At 40.9% G+C, this 12,388-nt stretch overlaps 1 protein-coding gene across 2 annotated transcripts in view; it reads right to left on the minus strand.

The window, feature by feature from the left end:
• The window catches only part of KLHL32 (kelch like family member 32), a 224,330-nt gene that overhangs the window by 61,418 nt on the left and 150,524 nt on the right, over window positions 1-12,388 (minus strand). The gene's annotated exons all lie outside the window — the stretch shown is intronic.

Genomic DNA, 12,388 nt, shown 5'->3' on the forward strand with positions numbered 1-12,388 from the left:
ATAATGTATAAGGAAAAAGAATCTGAAAAAGAATATATACATATATATGTATGTATGTATAACTGAATCACTTTGCTGTACGCCTGAAACCAACACAACATTGTAAATCAACTATACCTAAAAATAATAATAATAAAAATTTTTAATTAAAAGTTTGAAAACTTAAAAAAAAAAACATAAAGTATAATCCTCCAACATTCCTACAGGTGGGAGAGACAATAAAAATTAATCACTGTGGGGCTTCCCTAGTGGTACAGTGGTTGAGAATCTGCCTGCCAATGCAGGGGACACGGGTTCGAGCCCTGGTCTGGGAAGATCCCACATGCCGCGGAGCAACTGGGCCCGTGAGCCACAGCTACTGAGCCTGCGCATCTGGAGCCTGTGCTCCACAACAAGAGAGGTCGCGATAGTGAGAGGCCCACGCACCGCGATGAAGAGTGGCCTCCGCTCGCCACAACTAGAGAAAGCCCTCGCACAGAAACGAAGACCCAACACAGCCAAAAATAAATAAATAAATTTAAAAAAAAATTAATCACTGTGTCTAGTATCCAAGTCACAGATTTCTATAGCACAAACAGTTTTTATAAATTTCTTTTCAGAAAAACAAAGTGATGGCTTTTTTGTCTGTAATTCTGAACTCAACAGAAATACACACACACACACGTGTATGGCATGTGAAAGTACATGTGTACACAGGCTCACATAAAAATAAAATAATCTCAGCCAAAGAACACACATTGCAAGTTTGTAAGTGACTGCTTCAAGGTACTATTTATTTAAAATCCCAGAACGTGGTTTTATTTAGAAATGAAAATATTTAGTAAACTATTCACATGAAATTTTACCTCAAGACAGTCTTTAAATACACCACCCCCATATCTGGGATATACAAATCTTTTTATATAGGAAGAATGTCCGACAGGGCAAGAAAAACAATTAACGTCACCTATGCCAAAGATGCTGCAGGGAAAATGGAACCTATTCCTGGTCTCCTCACACTTGAGCAAAATACAGGAACAATTAGAAATAGCTTCCTATACTTGCCTTCAATGGTCTCTGAACCAAAAGATAATACTCATTCATCTAATCATTGATAGCATCAGAGTATCATTTGAGGCTAGACTGATGGGTGAGACTTCTAAGTAAGATATTAGTGATGCATATTTATTTATGATGACCTTCTGGGTATAAAAGGTAATGTGGTCAGTGAAATATTAAGCTTATATTGTCAGAACAACACTGGAAAATCAGAGAAAACCAATTCAGTCAATAGAAGAAAACCCTGCTGTATCCCATTGGCAACAGGGAGTAGAAGTGACCCTAGCTGGGTCACACCATTTCACGTTATTTTCCAGCTACTGCATGCATTGAGGATGCATTATCAGGGTGAAGTCAGCTGAAAGGACAGGGAAATCCTGATGCTTTTTTCTACCGCTAATTGGTACATGCCCATAGATGTGCATATGACACAATGAAAAGGAGACAAGACTTGATGTCAAAAGACCTGTTTCTGCAACTTAACACATTTGAGCATTTATGAAAAATACAAATATACTGAGGCTCAGTTTCATCACCTGTAAAACAAAGATGATGTTGTTTACATCATAGGGTCTACATAGGATTGAATGAGATAACATGTGAAAGTGCTTGGTAAACTATGACATTTAGACAATAAACAGAATTAATATGATGCAATGCACCACCAAGAGATGGAGCTAATCCTCAACTCAATTATCCTTCTGAATTCATGATAAAGCCAGCACAGACATGATAAAGCCAGCATAGACAATTCTTATACAACACAATATTGTGCAATATTGACACAAATTCTGAGAGATCTCTGTAGTTGATAAGGAATTTGCTACACAGTATTAAGCACTTCACATGCTATAAACTGATAATAAAAGCATGGCAGATAATCTATTGCAGGTTACAAACTAGCCCTTATGATAAGCCTATTTCCACACCAATGAATTCAGTAATTCTAACCCAGTTATTAAAGGTGTGTGGCCTTGTTAAACCCCAGTCAGAGAAACATGAATGAATGAAAAGAGAGACACAGACATAAACCTACTTGTCTCTGTATAACACTCAGTATACATTCACTTTCTTTACTTGGCTTGAGTGTCCCATTAAAAATATTTGAATTCATGTCCATCATTTCCCTCAAATCTCAACTCAGTTAACTTAGTGGCAAGGAAAAATATGTATAAACTAAGCTATCTGGCTTGAGAAAACTAAAATAACAAGTGATTGAGTTGATTACTTTCTTCCTGTTTTGTTGCTCTGGGGTAAATGATATAATCACGAATCTTTTCTTTTCATTTTTTCATTCATCCACTCCTCAATTTCTTATTGAGTGCCCAATATCTGCCAGGAACTTACTTGGTGAGAAAGAAGATCCTCATTGGTACACATATATACAGTCTTAGTTGCCATCCACTTTCAAGCTCTGTTAATACCATAAATCTCAAGCCTTACTCTTGACCTCAAGTGTCTTAACATATCCCTGTAAAACATACCCAGGGAGTATGAAATTAGGGGAAGAAAAATCCTACAATTTTAGAAGATTCAGTCTATTGTAGGCAGATTTTCAGACACAAGCAAAAACCATCTTTTTATGTTGCCATTTCACTCATGGGTGTTTTAAAGATTGCTGGTACATTTTTAAACTTTATAGTTTTTTTAAAAAGCTGTTTAATTTGTAAACATGCCCTGGAGCATCCTGGGGCTATCAAGCCTTTGAATATTTCTTTATAAACTGATATAATAATAATGAACCAATTACAGGTTCACTGGCACATACACTCCCCACCTGAAATGAAACCTTTAATGACCAAAAGGAGCTCACAGGCTCAAGCAGCTGCCCCAGGTCACAGATACAGAGATAGTCAAATCCCTCAAACAAGTGGTACTGTGATGAATTTAGATGTTCAGGAAGTACCTATGCTGCATTTAAGGATTCATGTTGGCAGCCTCCAAGTAAAAAGAAAAGAATCCTCAAAGGTCACTTTAAACGTTAATTTAGGCCTACAGAGTACAGTAATTGGAGTGGGGAACCCAGTACCTGAAGCCTATGACTAAACACGGTCAGGGGCCAGGCTCTACTATCAAGGGGATGGAGCTGGTGGGCTGCGGTGCCAGGGCCTACACCCTCAAGTGAGTTGCAAAGAACACACATAAATGCCATGCCGACCACTGACCTCCTTCACTGTGTGAATTTCACCCTGCCTACTGATGCCTGAAAAGAATACTTCACACTGCATCCTCCAACTTCATTTCATCACCGTATAAATAAGTGGGGAACGCTGAATCCTCTATTCGCACCTTGAAGCACCTTTGAGTATAATATACAAGTGATACTTCTGTCAAAGAAGATACATTCTTTTTAGCACAATGATGACATATTTTTGAGTGGGGGAAGTGGCTTAGAGAGCCAATTTATAATAGTCGTGTACGGAAAATGGGTATGTGGGCAGACAGGCCCAGCTCAGGAGAACCAGTGGCTTGACAATCTCCGAAGACCTGTGAGCAGGGAAGGGGCTGCAATGGGTGAGGGAAGGAGTACTAGAAGGTAGTAGCCGTTCCAAAGGCTGTCCGGTGAGGAGGAACGTATCTCAGTCCCAGGGCCAGGCACCCAGAAGGAAATCTGTGGGAATTACGAGAAATCACAGGTCCAAGACATCTTCATAAGGTTAGGAGGAACAATGTGTTGGAACCTTGAAGGCGGAGACAGAAGGGTTGAAGAGGAAAGAGAAACTGGGTCCAATGACCGCCAGCCCTGCGAGCAGAGGAAATGCCAGCCCAGGCCGGGAGATGAGGAGTGAGACACTCTGAGGACCCTCTGAAGGGGGACATCACTGCTGAGGGGATGCAGTTTCAGTGAACGGAGTCAGCGTGAGAGCACAGTTCTGGGAATGTGGTGGAGAGCTTATGAGGACATAGGGAAAGTCCTTGGTTTTTGGATAGCAGTTTTCCACAACAGGTAAAGGGTTCAACAGGTTGGGGGAAGGCAGAAACCCAGTCAGTCTTGGACCAAAAACAGTTTGAAAGAATGAATTATACTTCAAGAAGAAATTCTTTGCATAAGTCTCATTAATTTGTAAACATAGTGAATCTAAAAATAAAATATAGATACCACTGTGACAAGTCACACTATTTTTTAAATACCAAAAAAATCTCTCTTAATTGACTGACACATTTCTCCCCATTTAACTTTTTACTCCCCATTGCTGGAATAAAAACAAGACATAACTAATCAGTAATTTTACTAAGCATCCCTGAGGGTGATTTTATGCATGCTATCCAGAGAGCTAAACAAAAATAATCATTTGTGGTCTAGTGCAGTGAAGAATCTGGTGAAACTATATATATATATATATATATATATATATATATATATATATGTGCACAATCCTACTCTCATATCTTTTAACATATTTTAAACAGCGCTGTTGCTTAAATAAGGGCTGCATTAAAACAGTAACTGGGGGCTTCCCTGGGGGCGCAGTGGTTGGGAGCCCGCCTGCCGATGGAGGGGACACGGGTTCGTGCCCCGGTCCAGGAAGATCCCACATGCCATGGAGCGGCTGGGCCCGTGAGCCATGGCCACTGGGCCTGCGCGCCCGGAGCCTGTGCTCCGCAACGGGAGAGGCCGCAACAGTGAGAGGCCTGCGTACCGCAAAAAAAAAAAAAAAAAAAAAAAAAACAGTAACTGGATTCAATGACAATTCATTTTTTGAGCCTCTTCACATGAGACTGAATTATTGCTTAATGACTCTCTTTACCATTCAAAAATGAATAGCTTTTTTTCTAAAGCAAGAAATAAATAGTGTGAAAATAGAACACTTGAAATAAAATTATAATCATTATGATACTGTCACTTTAACATCTATAGACTTAATTGTTTTACAATTGACATGTGAGAAAAAACGTCCAAGGCTAGGTAGAAATATGCTGCTGAATGTTCACTGGGGGAAAAAAACCTGAAGACAACACAAATGAAAAATCAGAACCATGATTCTGGCTCTTAGGTGTCTAATCTAGGAGACCACTATACACAGCTTGGAGATAGAATTAAAGGTTTCCTTTATTTTTTCTTTTCCTGTATTTTTCTTTTTAAAAGGTATGCATAAAAGAAGATTGTAATGAGCTACACACTGTAAAGACCAGCACTATTAGCTGCCTGCATCTTTTTTACCCTACGCTTCAAAAAGCAACAAGATTAGGCGCTGGAATTATACAAATTGAAATTTGCAACTTTTAATAACCTTCGTACTCCTGCAGACAAATATCTGTCTCCCTGGCTCAACCCCTCCCCCATGCTTCCCAAGAAGGGAAAAGGAGTCAGATGTTGCCCTTGGAAACAAGAATTCATCAAACTATTCTGAGACATGCTGCTGAGAGAAACATAAGGAGAATGGAGCCTTCAGTTCCATATATGCGCCCATTCTGAATTTACTAGCTTTGCTGGTTGGTGTAAGAAACAAGGCAGAACAACTGAGGGAGCTGCTGCATTAGCAAACTGGCCAAAGTATCCCTGTCGTTTATACTTCCCCACTGCACAACCGGGACGGAAACATTTGCTCTATTGGAAGGCAGTGATAAGGATGGATTTTTAAAGTTTCCATTTTTTAAGTGAAAATGAAAGAAAAATGCTCTTCTAGAGGTGTTGTGCCTTTGAGCTCCATTTGAAAAAAGAAAAAAAAAAAAAAAAGGCAGAGAAAGCTGCTGTGAAGGTCACCGAGTGAAAGAACTTCCTCAGGGCACAGAATAAATTAAATCCCAAGGAAAAAATAAAATGTGATTTCCAGAGTGTGAGGCACAAACTCCAAATGACAATGATTGACAGCCAAACTATATCCGTGCAATATCCAAGACTGCACGTTCTCATTTACCTCAGTGTAGCCAGCAAGCGCCCATTAAACATCCGTCTGATGCCCAAATTAACCTTCTTGGCAAACTGAAAGAGGCACAAACTATCATAATCAACCTTTCATTATCACAGCAGCCTCTAGTTAAAGGGTCAGAATAATTGTGCCATCAGAGCCTTGATTGTTTTCAATCAACAGACGGCTGGAGTGACAGCTCTGTGATGGAGGGGTCTGATGAAACCGCACCAGGCCTAATCAGAGCAGATGAAAGGAAGGCATGATTGGTGCAAATGCACAGTCGTGCCTCTCCTTTTCATTTACAATCTGAAATTACTCTTAAATTTGTGGGGCTTTTTTTTTCCCTCCCTTATGAGTACCACTGAAAGAATGTTTGACTTATTATGAGTTCTGACAGTGCAGAGTTATAAAACACAGGTAGGGTTATCAGCTGAGGCTTCAAGTAGGTATTCAGCATAATTCTAACAAATTCACTCTTGAAAAGCACAAAATGACTAAAAAGGCTTCCAATGACCTAAGCTCTCAGTGCTGTTTGATTAACAGACTCATTTATTCTGCTGGCATTCTAAAGGATGAGAAGATAAAACCGAGGGCAGAAATACCCTGTAAATGTTTTCTCTCAACCCCTCTGCTCTGCTTACTTCAGTACTAGCGCCTCTGCCCAAATCCTTACTGTTCTTGAAGGACACCACATTAAGACCTCAAAGGAGCTCATCTATCAGAGGGTACGGATCAAGTAGGGGTGGTTTTGAGTTAAGAACATGAAGCTATACTGGGAACCACAGGGGTAGGAAAGACTGGCACCCACCAACCCTATGCTGATATCAAGAAGAATATTTGGGGAAAAGGAATAAAACTTTCTGTGATAGGCCAGGCTAAATTTGGCATAAAAGGGATTTGGAGAAAATTGAGACAATATACAGCTGCATTCATATAGCAACAATCCAGACTACAGACATTAATATCTTTAAAAAATTTATGATGAATGAAATATACACTTGGAGTAGCAAAAATAAGTTCCTAACTTCTATTTTCTTCCTTAATCTTGGGGTCAACCAGCCAATAATGAGAGTAATTATGATTCAGGTCAGTATTGCAAAACAAAGGAAAGTTTTTTAGCTGCAAAAATTAATATGCATGCAACCTGTAGTGTGTGTGTGTGTGTGTGTGTATGTGTGTGTGTCTACCTGCAAGCGTGTGTATGGTGTGAACCCCACCTGTATATGTGTAAGAGACAGGGGAAAGGGTAGTTTTTAACCTCTCTACTCAAAATTTTTACATAAAACTTAGGCCATTTTATTTGCTAGATTGTGAGTTGGAACGATACGATAAGGGTACATAATTAACAAAGTAAAAAGAATTATTAAAAACAGCTTGGAATTTTCCATGCAATATTTAGCAAAATTTGTCCCCTCATAGCTAGACCTCATTTTATGGGTTAATTGCTCACAGCAAAAGTACTGAGAATGCACAAAATTCCCATAGTTCTACTTACATGTAAATATACCTCAAGCAGGATATTACTAAATCTGTCATATGACTTTCTGTAGCATTTCAAAGTATTCATTTTGACTGTTTTTATAGGAGACAATTCTCAAAGGAAGATATCTGGCACATAGTTAAAACACAAGTATTTTCCAAATCCATCCTTGTTCTCCCACCAATTCCTTAAGCACCCCATCCTTCAGTAGTCACCTTACTTCTCACGTGCACACAGGCGCCTCCAGCAAGCTTTATCAATGACCGGGCTCTGTCATCCCCTGAGGGCTTCGTTCTTCTCCCAGAGTGGCACTGGCTTTTAAGGCACAACTTCCTTCTGCCCGGAAGGTAGTTTGTATATTGGTCAAATAGGAGTGGCTTTGGGATACTGACAGCACATGGGATTTAAAAGATTTCCCAGCTGGTTCACAGAACAGGAGGATGAAAAGCAGGCAGACCTGGGTCAGTACCTGTTCTAACCTCTCGAATCCAAGAGGTGTGGAATTCGTCGTTCGAAAGCACTACACAGCCCCTCTACATGGCCTAAATCGTACAAGAGATGAAAAGAGCAGAAAGATTCTTCAGGGGACCTGGCAACCTGACAAATCAACCCCTTTGTTTACTTTATTATTGACTCTTTCTATTGGGCTTCACTCCAGAGTATACAGTCCCAGCAGTGGGCAGAATAAGAAATCATTTACAGCCCTCAGCAGGTTCAATGTCATTCTCACAGCCAAACAGGGACGCCTAAAGTCTATCTGTCTCTTAACCAAGCGTCGTCCTTTCTGGATGGAGAAGTCTAGTTTTACTTTCAGCTGTGAGTAATTTTCCATTGTGATTGGCTGACCTACAGTCAATTTAGTATAATTAATGCCAAATTACATTTCAAGTCACCTAGAATTACAAATTAAAAGCTATATTAAGAGCAAATGAATTAATCAAATTAATGATATTATGCTCACTTGTTTTAAAGTGTTAATAAGACAGGTCCTCCTAAAACGTTTAAACTTCAGTGCACCATCCATCACTACTTCAATTACCTGATTTCCTTGTGTGGCCAGAGGAGGCGGCATGTGGGCATTTCTCATCAACAAGAACACACACAAAGAAGATAAGTGCATTCAGCCAGCAGCTGGCCCGACTCTTTTTAGCTTCTGTTCTCAAAGCATAAGTAATATCTGTGCCACTTACTGGAACTGACTTGCAATACTTCCTATCGGGACTTCCCTGGTGGTCCAGTGGTTCACCTGCCAATGCAGGGGACACAATTTCGAGCCCTCGTCCAGGAAGATCCCACATGCCGCAGAGCAACTAAGCCCGTGTGCCACAACTACTGAGCCTGTGCTCTAGAGCCCGTGAGTCACAACTACTGAGCCCACATGCCACAACTACTGAAGCCCACGCTCCTAGAGCCCATGCTCCGCAACAAGAGAAGCCACTGCAGTGAGAAGCCTGAGCGTCGCAACTAGAGAAAGGCCACGCACAGCAACGAAGACCCAATGTAGCCAAAAATAAAGAAATAAATAATAAAAAGAAATAAATTATAAAAGACATTTTTAAAAAAATACTTCCTATAGACAAAGGGGAGCAATGCAAAAACCTGTGCTATTTATCTTTAGAACCCATCAAATATTTTTTTTTCCTAAGAGAATTTTTCTTCCTGGTAATGTTTTGTCTACCAGAATACTGAAATCTGTTTTCACTCCTCCAGTGTGGCATCTCAAGTAACAAAGAGGCAGTCAGATTAAGGAGGAGAACCTCACCACAGAGAATGCATTACCCTGTATTGTGGACACAAAAGAAGTCTAAGAATTATCTTTATGTCTGAAGGCTGCCCACGATTACTGTCTTAGAATGGCCACCTTTCCCCTTCAGGTGTGTTGAGTTGAAAGCTGTTCTTCCTTGTTTTCACTTGTAGCAGAAGTCCTGGAGGCAGGAGTGGGAGAAGCAGGGTGTAAGGATGTCAGTATTGAACAATAAATGCCAAGGCTTCCCCAGACATCTCTTTGGAATATAAACAAGTCTAGAGCCTCCAGGTCATTCCATGGCTAAGTCTAGATCCTCTCCTCTAGAATGCCCAGAACAGGTGATCTCCATGGTCTGACGTGGCCAACTGGCATGAACACCGTGGCCAGCAAGCACTCAACTGGCTTGATAAGCATTCCTATAGAAATAGTTTGGCGATGCAGGACATGGGGCACAGGCTCATTTCTATTGGAAAGAGACTAACATTTATCAATACTAATGAATTAATATTTTTCTCCCTTTCTCTTAAAGCCCATATCTAGGCCATCACCCAGCTGTCAATCTCTGCTGCATAAATGTCTCAATTTCAATATTCGGGTATAAAATGAAGACATCATGATTAATCATTTCCATTTGTTCCATCCACACTCTAACAACAGTCTGCAGACTTCCCACCACGCAGTCTGTAGGGCTGCAGCAGAAATAACCATGCTCTAGGTTCTTCTTCACACTGATTTAAATCTCTTGATCGGCTTTTTTTTGTTTGTTTTTTTGTTTTTTTGCGGTACGCGGGCCTCTCACTGTTGTGGCCTCTCCCGTTGAGGAGCACAGGCTCCGAACGCGCAGGCCCAGCGGCCATGGCTCACGGGTCCAGCCGCTCCACGGCATGTGGGATCTTCCCGGACCAGGGCACGAACCCGTGTCCCCTGCATCGGCAGGCGGACTCTCAACCACTGCGCCACCAGGGAAGCCCTCTTGATCGGATCTTTAAGTGATCCTCCCTTATGGGCCTTCTCTTCCTGCTTTACACTTTATCACTCTATACCCTGAAGGAACGAAAGGTGGTTCCCTACCTCTGCCTGAATTCGCCATTCACTCCTTCTCAACAAACCATCTAGAGCCTCAATTTTCCAGGCTCTGATAAAGAAGGACCCTCAGCAACACTTTCCTGTATGACGTTTATTAGAGTCATTTTTGCAAGTTCCCAGAGCTGCACAACGGGTGAAAGTGAAAATTGGTAATTTATTAGGAAACATATACCGCTGGCTTGCTCATTATAGAGTAATATGACCACTTTGACTCTTGAGAAGATGTATCAGGTAGTTTGAGTTTCTGTTTTCTTAGAGATTTGGAGTATTTGAAGAGAATACAGTGAGACCCACATTGAAACCGTACTGTGAAGGGAGTCAACCATTTATCCTCTGTGAGTTTCCATTTCCTCACTTGTTAAAATCTGGGTAATACTTGCCTTATCAACCTTAACGAGGCTGATGAGAGACTTGAATGAGATTATGTGTGCAAAAACGCTTAAAAAGTATAAAGCTCTCTAAGGATTGTAAAAATTATCATTGCTGCTATTATTGATGAACTTCTGTGCCTAGCCTCGAGGTTTCTACCTCATGTTCAGCATACAGTTAGGTTTTATTTTTAAATCCCTGATAACCCAGGTAGCAGCAATATTACTGCCGGCTACCAATGCATAAGTAATATTTTCCAGTCATCTTTTTCCTTCTCACAGTAGCAACAACAAAAATATCAGTCTGGAAACAACACGAATCACAATGAAAATTAGAAGCAGAGAACATAAATATGTTATATCTCATAAATCACCTTGTTGTTCTGTTGTGTTCATTTAAAAAAAAAAAGGAAGGAAAAAGAACTATTAACTCATGGGAACAGCAGCACATAAATACAAGTCAGTTCTCTGTAATTTCTGATAATCACTGCCCCTCACAGCTACTTGACAACACAGGATCAGCTGGAGCAAAGTCCCTGTGAAATAAATGTGTCACGTGTCTCGCAAAGGCACACGCTCCAGACAAACAACAGCAGGGCCACTAGTCAAGCTCCTCAGGGATGAGTCCTCCTAGAGGAATCAGCTGCATGTAGATCAGGACGAATGACTAAATATACACTCTGGCAGCTCCGAGCACCAAGCCCTCACTATTTATTCTCTTCACTAACATTTAGTAAAAAGGAAATGGAGACATCCTCATCACATTTGTAGAAAAGACTGTAGCTACCTGGGAGGGACTGCCAGAAGTTTCAGGAAGAAAATTGAGAAGTGGTACACATTTAATTACTTTAAGGAATGGTAAGTAAAAAAATAAAACGAGATATCACAAAGAAGCCCAGAAAGTGCCTCTCCAAAAAAAAAAAAAATAGTAATGAGACATGCAAATATGAAATTAAACTGAGGAAGGGTGCAGATATGATGAAAAATTGCAATTTGGGTGGGGGGATGAGGGAATGAGAGTTCTCAGGTCACAGTATTTTATGCCATTTCTAGTTACCAAGGTCCTAGCATTAAGAAGGAGGACACCACTTAGAGGAATTTTTTGATTAAATGGTCACCCGCAGTTCGATTTCTTTGAGGCTTGGACTGTACTACAGGGATTGACAAAGGTTTGCAAAGCTGTTTAGAGGGCACATACAATGAAAAAGAATTACCAATGAAAAGAGAACTGAAGAAAAGGCAAAGGGACACTGGGTGGTGTTGAAATGTCCAAACAAAAGGATTTCATTTTCCAATCCACCCATATCATTTCAACACGGCCAAAGTTAGCACAGAAATCACTACTCTGTTTGGCACAGGTCAGTCCCCACTGGGAAGGAATCAGGCGCAGGGGGAAAAAACAGCAAGTGGAAAGTTCCACATCAGACTCTGTGAGATCCATGAAAGCAGGGCCACATGGGACCTTTCTGCAACCGACTGCCCAGAACCCATCACACAGCGGCCGCAGTGGTGCTTGAGAGCACGCGACTGGGTGGAGTAGACACTCGATGACTCTTTAAAATGAATGAAAGATTGAATTTAGCACATGGAGCAGAGAGTCAGAGTTAGCAACATGACACAGGCATGAAGGCAGGCAGAGCTGGCCATTACCCCTTCAATGTGCAGGCACGACACCAGAGAACAGGAATGGCCAAACCCTTCCTAACTTCTCTTAAAGTCATGGGATTAATTTGATGCACCTCTCCGTCCACCACGCCCAAGTATTTTTGCACTTCTATTATGAATTTAGAAGCTGTGGACCAAAGTGGGAAAAACC

Source organism: Mesoplodon densirostris, chromosome 12, assembly GCF_025265405.1.
Source record: "Mesoplodon densirostris isolate mMesDen1 chromosome 12, mMesDen1 primary haplotype, whole genome shotgun sequence".
Classification (NCBI taxonomy): Eukaryota; Metazoa; Chordata; class Mammalia; order Artiodactyla; family Ziphiidae; genus Mesoplodon; species Mesoplodon densirostris.